Source organism: Lepisosteus oculatus, chromosome 18, assembly GCF_040954835.1.
Source record: "Lepisosteus oculatus isolate fLepOcu1 chromosome 18, fLepOcu1.hap2, whole genome shotgun sequence".
Lineage (NCBI taxonomy): Eukaryota > Metazoa > Chordata > Actinopteri > Semionotiformes > Lepisosteidae > Lepisosteus > Lepisosteus oculatus.
This window is the reverse complement of record NC_090713.1, coordinates 17,825,941-17,836,345: the sequence shown is the minus strand read 5'-3', so window position 1 is coordinate 17,836,345 and position 10,405 is coordinate 17,825,941. Positions and strand designations below refer to the sequence as shown.

Here is a 10,405-nt window from a genome sequence, read left to right as displayed (position 1 = left end):
ATTACAGCATGTTAATCATCAGTCATTAAGAAGTTGGTATATTTTATGAGAGTACGATTGCTCAGTTAGACAAAAGTGCACAACCTACCTTTATCATAAATATTTTAATGATGCAGAAATATTTTATGCATAAAAGCCTTTACCGAAGATATTACTAATAGTATTAATAACAGCCTGGACTCCTGTGATGGTCAGAGTGAAGTCAGTCCCAGATCCACTGCCACTGAAACGCTCTGGGATCCCAGTCTGACATAGTTGCTGCATAAATCAGGAATTGATTAGTTTCTCCAACTTTCTTTTGGTACCAGGCTAGGAATCTGTTGTTGTATAGTGCTGCACTGGTCTTACAGTTCACAGTGACTGTCTGTCCAGGGAGAACAGATTTCATTGCTGGAGTCTGAGTCACAGTTACCTGTCCTCTGGATTCTGCAAATGAGAAAGTAGTAAATATCATTAAAATATCATTAAAAAATTTAATTGATTTCCTGTTTTATACAAAACATTTCATTTTTACCTATAGTTGTAAACTACGTTCATCAAATATTTCAGACCCATTCCTACCTCGAGCAGAGACTAGGAGTGTCCAGATGAAAATAGTGATGAAGGTCATTGTTGCTGTGGGTTGTGTTTCCCTGAAGGGCAGCTCTCAGTCTTGAAGTGTTAAACTCACAGGGCTATAAACACTCCCAGAGCATGTACTGCCAATGCAAAGTGTCTTTTCTATGCAAATTGTCTTCCTGGCTTTAGCAGCACTTGTAGCCAGTCAGTGCTGGAAACACAGGCTTGGTGGTGTTTGTTGTGACAGAAAAAGATTAACAGTTTAGCATGAACACTCCCAGAACCACAGGACTAGACAGAGAGCAGCTCTATAAGGAAATGAGAATGAGACACAATCAGCTGAAACCTTTTTCCATTCAGCATAGCATGAATGGATTGGGGTGTTGAGAGTTTGGTTAAATCAGCACTTGGCTCTGTGTGTTTAGACACATTACTGGTGGAGGTGATACCATGTTTAACAGAGACTGAAGTTTGCAAATACACAGTTTGTATTTCATATTCTACAGCTATTGGAATATTAATAAACAGCTATTACTTAAAATCACATTTTACTTAAGCTAAACACTTACAGTAAATACAGGCTTTTTGTTTAATTAGGGCTGCACAGTTTATGACTCAGACAGAGGTTCGATCTGTCTTCCCTTGGCTGGCTAAGGGCTGAATTCTCTAAAACGTGAGATTGCATAATTGATTTTTAGTTCTTTCAACACAGAAGCTGTCAAAAATACTCATGTCCAGACTGACTCTGTCTATCATTGTCGTGAAAAGAGCATGTTTATAAAGGTCTGTGCCTCAGACCTCTTTAGAGATTCATCAGCCTTACTCTGCTGACCACACTCAGCTGAGAACCTCATCCACCCCTGTCAACCCTTCACTTGCGACCCCAAGTGGTTTAGTCCTATAACTACAGTCTCTCCACAGTTTCCTATTGCCAACTAGGGACTCTATGTCACAAACCATCGTTCCACTTATACTATAGTTAACTAGCTATTGAAGTTAATTGGCCAGTTTTGAACGTAGTGGGCACCACCATTAGCATTGTCAGCTCTAAGCTCTAAGATCATACAAATACTGATCTCTGGGTTTACATCAGAAACATTTAGGCACACACTGCTCTCTGGGTTTACATTATGTACACTTAGACACAGTCTGAGATACAGTATATCAGCTATATCACCCTGTAACTCCTGGAAGAGAAGAAGGTTACTGCTGGAAAGGTGAAAATTGGACCAGTAGGGGGAGCTAACTCTGTGGTCTGTGTGGGTCCTAATGCCCCAGTATAGTGACAGTCAACATATACTGTACAAAGGAGCCGTTCTTCGGATGAGACCTTAACAAGGTGCTGACTCTCTATGGTCATTAAAAATCTCAGCGTGTTTATTGAAAAGAGTAGGGGTGTTACCCCTGGCATCCTACCTAAATTTCCCATGTCCTCTACTCATCATGGCCTCCTCCTGGGACACTTTGGCTGCTGTTGCATCATCCAGGTGAGGCTACACTTTGGTGGCGGTGGAGGGGAGTCCCCATTCCCTGTAAAGCTCTTTGAGTGTCAAGAGAAGAGCCGTATAAATTAAATATTAATGAAAATGGAGGTGGACTTGTCAGGCAGCTCCAATCCCCCTAGGGAAATCTGCAACACAACATTGTGTCCTGATATTGTCATGCCCTCTACATCTGGAGGGCGCTCCTACTCTGTCCTGTCCCTAGTTCCCTGTACTTTGCTTGTCCATCCGCTGTGTCTTTGTCTGAGGCTATATATTTCTGGGTCACACTTTCCTCCTCACACAGCATTGAGGTTTAGAATTTCTTGAGACTCGCCTAGCACCAGGTCGCTCCATGTCCGTGGCCTGAGGGCATTGGTTTCTATATAGCATTTCCTGGACAGCTGAACCCGGGCTAAACCCTGTTCCGCCACTACGCATAGGGTCTTTTTTCACTTTGGGCAGAAGAGACCAAAGACTATACTCCTCATGGAATTGACAGTCTTGTCTCTTTGTGTTCAGATACAGCAAGATTACTGTATGCAAACAGAAACAAACATAATCTAAAAGTAAACTAGCAGTCTGCAGTGTCTTTCAATTACATGACTTGCAGACAGAGACAGAGAAGTCTTAGCTCCTGCCCCTGACTCTAAAACTGCACCAGAAGGTATCACTACTGTGTCTCCTAGTATGTAAATGCAGGTAACTAGATAACTAGCTACTGTAAGTGCCTGTATAGTGTTAAATAACAACAGCTCCTTCTAGATACAGTCAGAAGAACATAAAAACATGTTACAAACTATAAGAGGATGTTTGACTCATCTATCTCAGTTCACAAATGAAGCATTTGTGCTGAAAACAGTATAGTTAAAGTGCTAATAATTAATTATTAAGTGTAAAACAAAAAAAAACACTGAAAGTTTAAATTATGTAAATAAGTGTTTAATGAATTGTTCCAAATATTTTACCATATGCTGTTTGATTTTTTTTATTTCGTAATCCGGTGAACAGCAGTGTAAGTTTATGACTCCAAGCACAGACTAGCCTGGTATCGACAGAAAGCTGAAGAAGCTCCTAAACTCCTGATCTATGGAGCAACTACCTGTCAGTCTGGATTCCCAGAGCATTTCAGGGTTAGTGGATCTGGGACTGACTTCACTCTGACCATCACAAGAGTACAGGCTGAAGATGCAACAGATTGTTACTGTCAGAGTTACCATGAGCTCAATAATAGCTGTCTCTCCCTCCAGTGTTACACACATAGAAATAACTCCCTCAGCAGGTCAGCTGCGACCTGAAGCTGAGGCTGAAAGTAATGACACTGTCACGATTATAGTTCCCCCTCCTTAAGGGTGCTCCAGCCCTTTCACTTAAGACTTTATTCTATGCACCTGCTCCCTATTCCCAGCCCACCTTAAAAGCCAGGCGCTGACGCTCATCCGGGTTCTGCATCTGATTTCCATATCGTGCGAGTCCGGGACCTGGAAGCGCCTGGTCCCGTTAAGGTTTTAATCTCTGTTCCTGTTCCCGTTCCTGTTCCCCGTCCGCCGGTTCCGACCCGGCCTTCATGGTTTTTAATTCCTTCTTCTAATGGATCTTCTGGTTTTGGACTTTCTCGTGTGTTTTTGGATACTCTAAGGATTACTCTTTGGGATTGTTCGCCTCGGCCACACCTCCCCCGTGCACCAGCGCAACTTGGACACGACCCCCTGTCTTCAGCCCGTATTCCTGCATGACGTTTCCCAGTGTTTCCCCACTCCGTCGGATTGTGTCGTACGCATAGGGTCCGGAAAGAACTGTTCGTTACAGACACAGGACATAGCCCATGGAGGAGCTCAGCTTTTTGTTTAGAAGTAGTCTGAAATGGTGGCAAGTAGAGCTGTTCTCAACAACTTGGAAATTAAAATATTATAATATTCATTTAGATTTAAATTGTAGGATCACACAGATATGTCTGTGCTGAGGAAAAGATGAAGGGAAATAAAATATTTTTCTCATGTTGAAGTAAAAACTGATAATAACCAAACCAATATATTGTGACAGGTTAAAGAATAGAAGTAAACAGGCCTTCGTTGTACCTTTTTCACATCATATCACAACTCTTTCAATAATTGCTTGTCCAATTTAGGGCTTCTGTGGCCCAGAGCTTATCCTGCAAAGCACCGGGCAGATGGTGGGATACACACTGGTGGAGATGGGGGTTTTCATTTGCTGTTACAATTAGAAATTGTAACAGCAAATTGCAAGAGGATTTGTGTCACGATCGTCATCCCTCCTCTAAAGGGCGCTCCGACCCTTTCCTATTTTAGTTCATTATGTGCAGCTGTCCATGTTTTCCTTGTTATTATTTAAAGCCTGGCACTCCCACTATTCCACGCTCTGCATTGGAATACGTACGCCCAGAAGCCCGCATACCAGCGGATCATGGAGGGACCCAACGGCATAGGCTTCATCAGGCATCCTGACCTGCTGAGTCCAGGGCTCGGAGCACCTGGCCTCATTACTGTTTTTATCCTCCTGAATCCCTGTCACTATTCCTGTTCCAGATCCCATTCCGGTTTTAATCTTGTCTGTCTCGGATTGGATCTCCCAGCTCCTGGACCCTGGACTGTGACCCGATTTCCACTTTGGACTGCCTTAGGACTTGTCATCAGATCACAGCCGTCACGCCCCCCCGTCTTTCATCCCGTCCTGCTCTTGCTGTGGTTCCCTTGAGGTCTTATTCCAGTCACTTCCGGATTATAGCGTCTGCATAGGGTCTAAAGTACGCACTACCTGGGAGTCAGGACCAGCTCCCGTGACAATTTGACGACTTTTAGAAACCAATCAAACATTATAATTTACAATCTCATGCAGGAATTCCGAATATACAACATACAGTTTATTAATACAGTATTATCAATACGTGCATAACAAACAAGCGTAACAAAATACATCTGAGAAATGATCTGCTGTGATATGAATGACTGATTACAAGGGGATTACAAAGAAAAGAGTTAATAATTTCAGAGTTAAAATATGCAGAGATGATAATGTTTTACAGTCTAGCTTGTAGGTTGTATCAGTCTCGTAAAACTAAATCATATTCATATTCTCAGACACAAGTGAATATGCATTAACTATCATGAACTAAACATCAAATGTGTGTTTGGAATAATAGCACACCCCTTGAGAATTATGATGTGAATAATGATATTTTACTTTGGTCTTTTAAAGCAGTTTGTGCACAGTTTTTCCTCTAGATATCTGCAAGGTAGGCAACAGAGGAACTTAGGTCATTCCGTGTTATAGTTTTTATTCAGTGTGTGCTTGGATATTCTGGATGTCGACAAAGAGTCTAGCTGTCTGATTTTGTTGATCGTCGAACATAGCGTTGGGTTTACAAACAGAATATTTCTTCTGTTTCAGGAAGAATATCTTGGAATTCTGCACTTTACTGACACACTCTCTCAGCCTGGCTTCTCTGAGAAAAGTTTAAGTCCTGACTCGGACTGCTTGCAGTCCCATGGTTGAAAATTCAGTTTGCCAGTTTAGATGAAGAGATTGAGTCAGTGAGTTAACCAATGGAAAATGACTTGAGTTACAGTTTTGTAGTATCGCATCAGAAGTTGGTGATTGTCTGAGATGCCATCAGGTATACCACTAGGGCCCACCTTAAAGGTCACTCATCGGTGGATCTTCCTTTGGGTGATTGAACGTGCCCTGTGACTTTAAAGATCAGATCCAGATGTACCTATGGCTCTCAACTAGACATCCAGGCACTAGCAGTGGACATCCATCATGGGAGTTTAGATCGCCTCTGTTGTAGGAAGGATCGTTATCCAGAAGACAAAGTCATCTCTCTTACTTTCCCACATGTGAAAACCACCAGGTCATTCTTAGGCTGAGATCATAAGGATAACAAGCTTTTTAGCTACATTCCTATGTAGAGTATTTACACAGGCAGGCACCAGGTTATATGGTCAAGGTACACAAAGATTATTAGAAATCTTTAATTGCACCTTAATTCTAATTATAAGAAAGATAGTTCCGGTCCTGAAATCTAATTGGCTGACACACTTTTGAAGCTGTGTTATATTCTCTGATATACGCACACCCTGGAAGGAATTTTGACATTTTACTGTGTGATAAAGGAATATCAATGCGCTGACTGATAAATAACTGTCAATCAAATCAATTGCATAGGCTTTTTTTTGCTGTCTTTGTTGCACTCTGCAGGATCCTTGTGATATTTTGTGCTCTCGTTGAATGATAGTGTCACATAGTTTAAATCATTTTCATTCTTAGAAATTATGATATGCTTGGTTAAAAGCAAGGGAGATTATAGTATGTCTGTTATAGTAGACATGAAAACAAGAGTTCACTTCCACATTATTGGAAACCCAATTTTAATGACAAAGCGCTGGGGTAATATCCTGGCAGCAGGCACTAAAACCAGCACAAGTGGGAGCACTCCCACGGCGAAAAAAAATGCCTGACAAACTAGGGATTGGACAGTTTTTGAAAATGTTCAAATGTGCTAAACAAAAAAACAAAAAAGAAGTCATTTTTATCATATTGGCTAACTAATGTCCTCTCTTTGCTGCTGCTGCTCCGCAAAAAGTCTCCTTGAAACTTAAATGTCTGGGTTACCAAGCCATGGAACTTATGTTCGGGGTGGATGTTGGTCATCCCTGTTTCAAACCATGCTTTGATTTTTCCCTAAACCCCCCTCCCCAATTTTCAAACCTTCACCTCTGGGTTCCAGTGGAGCTTCACTTTCTTCTTTCTTGTCTCGGGAAAAGAGCTGTGCTGATAAATCGATGTGACAAACAAGTTCCTGCTCCCTATTTACTTTTCAGAGTTTCATGAAGCAACTTTATTTTTTAAAATTTAGATTTTCAAAAATTTACTTTTTTTCAAATTTTATTCTGATTTTATTCTGTCTTTTCAATACACAGATATTCAATGCTTATTCCCATGTACCTGACCTGAATCATCTCTGAGGGTTTCTTGGGGTGCAGACTGTGGGATAGAATGAACCCAGAAACAAAAAGATGTTTTGTAAAGTGAATCTCACCTTTCATTTAATATAATGTAATTAATTTAATTCATTCACTAATTAATTGTTTTTAACAACTGTTATCTAACTTCCCCAGTGCTGGTTACAAACATACACAAGAGGATCAATAAGAAGGACTTTGAGAATAAAATGACACCAAAGGCCCAGGGTGAACAGAATGTATTCACACTAATACTTTTCAATGATAATCATGAATAATTGCTGAATCCATGGCTTTACACCCACTGCATAGTCATTACTATGATCTCTTTAATGTAAAGGACTATGCTATGATACTGATCAACTCGTTCAAAATATGCATGCATTGGAATTATAGCTGGTGATCATACTGTATACCCCTTACAGTACATGAAGTTAAAAGTCAATGATTAGCAAGGGTTAGAGTAAGATACACCATTAATCTTCAGTATTCATATTGTTAAGTTTATTCAATTATCACAGTATGAGGAACACTTCCAGTGCCTGCTTGTACAAGTAAATACATAGCACCAGTGCTACAGTGCCTATAATCCCACACTAAGCAGAGCTGTAACATTGACTGAAGATGAGGATTAAGAAGAGTTCTAACTACTGCTACCACTACTCCAGGTATTCCAGGTATAGAAGATCTAGAGAACAGATTTTAGTAAAAGATGCCAAAATGAATTAATATAATTACACACATCATTCTTAAATATATGATGGTTTATCAGGGCGCATAACACATTGTAACTGTGCATTTCTACATTTCAACCTCTGCTATAAAAAAATTACTTCAATAAAAAGTTGGGTTCAATTTTTGTTTTAATTCCTGTAGTGCGTTTAACCTTTAAAACTCACTGGGTATTAATAATCCTGCTATATCTTAGCAAGGCAGTTTCAACCAGTCTCTCCACTCTCTACTCCATTCCACCTGTGTTGAGTGGAGTAAGGGCTCGGCCGATTGTATCTTATCCTCTGCTCCTTATAAAGCTGCTCTCTGTCTAGTCCTGCTGTCCTGGGAGTGTTCATGCTAAACTGTTCATGTTGGCCCTGAATCCTGATGTTGGAGAAGTGAGCTTCACTTACCCCCCAGTTGGGAACCTGGATACAAAAATAAAGAGAGAATAGAAAGAGGAGAGGGAGGGAGTTGGAAACTTTAGACCTGAGGGTCTGAATGTTTGAGGTTTTAATACAGATACAATTGAGAAAGACGACTGACCCCTTCAACTGTCGGTTATATAGAAGAACAGAAGACTGTCATGCAAAGAGAGAGCACACTCCCCATGAACATTAAAATAAGTTTTCAGTGTCTCTCCAGCCCCATAGATAAAACATGTCTTTCCTTCAACACTGTGAGGAATGTCCCATGGGACCACAAACATATAACAAGGTATTTTGTCAGATCTGAACTGAACATTTTGCCTCTCTTGTATTGCCCCAAAAGTATTAAGAGTGTTTAAGTCAGTGCAGTTAGTAATTGTGCTGCATCTGAACAAACAGAGCCAAGTGCAGTTTTAACCAGATTTTCTGCCCTCCACCCCATTCCAGCTATGTTGGGTGAAATGCGGACATAGCTGATAAGTGGATTTGTGACAGTGTAAACTTATATAAAATGTGGGTTGCATGACTGTTTTTAATATGTGCATTTGCATGCTTCAGTCTCTGTAAAATATGTTTTTAGTTCAACTATTGATCCTGCTGTACCTGAACACACAAAACCAAGTACTGCTTTAACCAGACTCTCCACACTCCACTCCATTCAAGTTGGACTCAGCTGATTGTGTATAATCCTCTGCTCCTTATAAAGCTGCTTTCTGTCTAGTCCTGCTGTCCTGGGAGTGTTAATGTTAAACTGCTCATCTTGCTCTGTCACATCACGCAGCACCAAGCCTGTTTTTCTAGCACTGACTGGCTACTAATGGAGCCTAACCCAGAAAGATAATTTGCATAGAAGACACTTCTGGGAGTGTTTATAGCCTTGTGAGTTTAACACTTCCAGACTGAGAGCTGCGCTTCATGGTAACAGAACCCACAGGAACAATGACTTTCTTCATCATATTTATCTGGACACTCCTCATCACTGATCAGGGTAGGAATGGGTTTGGATATTTTATAGAATTTAAAACATTTTTGTATTATGTGAAGAAGAAATCAAGATTTATGTTAATTTAAAAATAAAAAATATTAAAGCATCATAATAAATATCTTATTAATTTATTCTGTTTTCATACTGTATGTCTATCATATAATGTATTACTGATTTACAGAATAAATTGGTATTTTCAATACTTTCCCACTTTTTGCAATGTTTTCTTCATTTTCAGAATCTAGTGGACAGATTTTTGTGACCCACGCTCCTACAATATTGACTGCTCCAGGACAGACAGTCACTGTTAGCTGTAAGACCAGTCCTGCAGTGTACAATAATGATCGCCTCAGCTGGTACCAACAGAAAGCTGGAAAAGCTCCTAAACTCCTGATCTATCTTGCAACTACCCGTCGGACTGGGATCCCAGAGCATTTCAGTGGCAGTGGCAGTGACCATCACAGGAGTCCAGGCTGAAGAGGCACACAAACAAACTGAACTTCAATAAAATATATACTGTATATACAGTGGTGTGAAAAAGTGTTTGACCCCTTCCTGATTTCTAATTTTTTTTCATGTTTGTCACACTGAAATGTTTCAGATCGTCAAACAAATTGAAGTTTTAGACAAAGATAACACAAAGGAAACACAAAATGCAGTTTTTAAATGAAGGTTTTTATTATTAAGGGAAAAAAAATCCAAACCCACATGGCCCTGTGTGAAAAAGTGATTGCTCCCCCTGTTAAAACATAAATCAACTGTGGTTTATCACATCTTTGGATAGCTGAGTTCAATTTCTCTAGCTACACCCAGGCCTGATTACTGCCACACCTGTTCTCAATCAAGAAATCACTTAAATAGGACCTGCCTGACAAAGTGAAGTAGGCCAAAAGATCCTCAAAAGCTAGACATCATACTGCGATCCAAAGAAATTATGGGAACAAATGAGAAACAGAGTAATTGAGATTTATCAGTTTGGAAAAGGTTATAAAGCCATTTCTAAAGCTTTGGGACTCCAGCGAACCACAGTGAGAGCCATTATCCACAAATGGCGAAAACATGGAACAGTGGTGAACCATCCCAGGAGGGGCCAGCTGACCAAAATTACCCCAAGAGCGCAGCAACGACTCATCCAAAGTAGAGAGTCAAAGTAGAGAGTCAAAATGACAGGAGAAGTGTTATGACAGTGATATTGCCATCAGCCTAGAGTAATTCTGTAATATTAATAATCTCCTTTTCTCATATTCTGTTTCAGAC

At 40.3% G+C, this 10,405-nt stretch overlaps 1 long non-coding RNA gene across 1 annotated transcript; it reads left to right on the top strand.

Annotated features, from left to right (window-relative positions):
- The first annotated feature begins 9,003 nt into the window (after nt 1-9,003).
- On the top strand, nt 9,004-9,688 carry LOC138224127 (uncharacterized). Its single transcript, XR_011182469.1, has 2 exons — nt 9,004-9,151; nt 9,387-9,688. It is a non-coding gene; the product is annotated as an uncharacterized lncRNA (long non-coding RNA).
- Nucleotides 9,689-10,405: the final 717 nt, after the last annotated feature.